The sequence below is a fragment of the Rhinoderma darwinii genome, chromosome 6, assembly GCF_050947455.1.
Source record: "Rhinoderma darwinii isolate aRhiDar2 chromosome 6, aRhiDar2.hap1, whole genome shotgun sequence".
Taxonomy (NCBI): domain Eukaryota; kingdom Metazoa; phylum Chordata; class Amphibia; order Anura; family Rhinodermatidae; genus Rhinoderma; species Rhinoderma darwinii.
Genome location: NC_134692.1, coordinates 132,321,534 through 132,323,934, shown reverse-complemented (window position 1 = coordinate 132,323,934; position 2,401 = coordinate 132,321,534).

Sequence of the window (2,401 nt, the reverse complement as noted above, 5' to 3'; positions counted from 1 at the left end):
CTTATTTGCATAGATTCCTCATTATGATGGTACAATCTATAAAGCCCAGTTCACACTTTGCAGTTCTGTTGCCCTTTTAGGAGGGGGAACCTAAAGAGACGAGATGTATAACTGAAGGATGCCAGAGTCTATGCAACCAAAACTGGACCCTTTAAAGGGGGATCGTCTAATTTGGGCAACCATATTTCACACGGTCATGCCCACACTGGGTGGAGGGGTGGATGCCCGTGTTGGAGCCGTTCTCACTCTCTGTGATGAGTGAACCTCTGCATTAGGACTCTTGCGCACGACTACTGTTTTCTTCAGTGTCCGTTTTTTTTTTTACAGATCACATACTGAACCGTTCATATCTATAGGGCCACGTACACATCCATTCCTTTGCGGATCCACGTGTCCGGTCTGCAAATTATAGCGCAGGTTCAATTCTTGTTCATATATGCGGTTCGTCTAACCTATACTAATGTATGGGTCTGGGGAAAAAAATAAACGGACCGCACACAAAAGCCACTAGGACCTGTGTTTTGGGGGTCTGCAAATAGGAAACGGTCGTGTACAAGTTGACTTATACGTTGATTTTTTTTTTTTCTGCAGCTAAAACTTAGTACGTGGTGGCAGCCACTCAAATCAATGGACATTTGTGCTGCTTTTGGCTAATGAAGGGGGTCCTGAGTTGGGGGGGGCTTCTATTAGCTAAATCCACCATAATAGGGGATCTGAAAATGAGATTGTCTGTAATTAGGAAGTAATGTCTCTCTCCCCCTCCAGAAACGGCCCCAGCTTGGTTTGGTATAGCAATATTTATTCACTTGAATTTGGCTGAGCTGCAATTCCAGACACAGCCTATCCACAAGAGTGGTGCTGTTTCGGGGGAAACAAAAAAATAAAATAAAAAAAAAGACCTACTCTTGACAGCCCCCTAACTCTGCCAGCTATTCTGATCCATCAGTTCAGACATTTTAGAATGTTTTTTTGTCTCTTTGTTTTACATTTTCCCACCATACAACTCATCTTTACTCAATACCAGCAAATGCTACAATAGAAAGTGATTACTTGGTGGTGAAATACTGGATCTATATAATCTGATGCGTTAATCTTGCTGTACGGCCCAGAACCCTTTGGGAACATTATTGCAGGGTACTTTTTGTTGCTGACCAGGGATTTAATATAGTAATAGAACAGCCTGTACAGATATAAAGCAGAGAATCTGGGAGACTGGCACAAAAGTGGAGAGGGTGCCGATGGCAACCAGAGAACTCTTTCTGCAACTAATGTTTTCAGTACGGGACAGTAGTTCCACGGAGAGGCAGGGACTCCGAGCGTCGTACATAACTATGATGCTAGGATCCCGGCTCCCTGCAGTGTGTTCGGTCCGGTACTTGCGGCAGAAATACGTTCCGTCCTTTATGGACTGAACATGCTCGTGTGAACCCGGCCTTAGCCCTATGACATAAGGGTTTGCTTGGAGGGGCATGTAATGGAAGTGCTGTATATATTTACTGGAAATATCTGTTTTTAACCCAGTGGGGGAGATGATGCCCTGGGCTCCCCAAACTGAGACTGGTGATGTCACTTATTGTGAGGCGATTGGCCTGCCAAGTATAATCTGTTACCACTGCTTCAGGCAGGGGTTCATCTCCAAACCTCATTCTGTGTGGGGTGTTTGTGGACACCCTTAGGGCTCATTCAGACGAGCGTGTATCTCACACGGACTCGTGTATTTCAATGGGTCCGTTCACACAACCGTTTCAATGGAGTGTGTAAAGGGTCAGTGAAAAAAATAGGACATGTCCTATCTCCTTGCGGTATCACGCATCCCTCCATAGACTCTAGTGTATCGGGATGTGATAACGCATCCTGCACGGGTGCACCTTGGACGTGAAAAACTGCAGTTTGCCACGTTCATGTGAATGTAGCCTTAAGGGGGTTTTACACAGGAGGCTTATCGGGCAGACGAGCGTTAATATGACACTTGTTGCCGATAATTGCCCTGTGTAGGCACGGGAATGATCAGCAGATGAACGAGCAAATGCTCCATCTGCTGGTCGGATAGTTTTAAAAAAGTAAAATTTTATTGTTGACAGCACATCTCCGTATAAATCGGGAGACGCGCTGCCGATATGAGGACGGGTGATCAGAGTGACGAGCGATTGTCCCCATACATAGCTCCATGGGACAGGAGCAAGCGAGCGCCGATTAATGATGCCTCGTTGATCGGCCCTTGCTGCACTGGCCGGTGTAAAAGGGCCTCTAGCTGTTAGACCCTCGTATCACATCTGTCTGCCCTGCTTTAACCTGATAAATGATTGATGCTGGAATGATGTGACTTTGTTTACCGTCCTCAGAAGCCGCATGCAGCGCCTCCCAGCGGGTACACGTCAAATGCCCCATGAACGGGTGATTT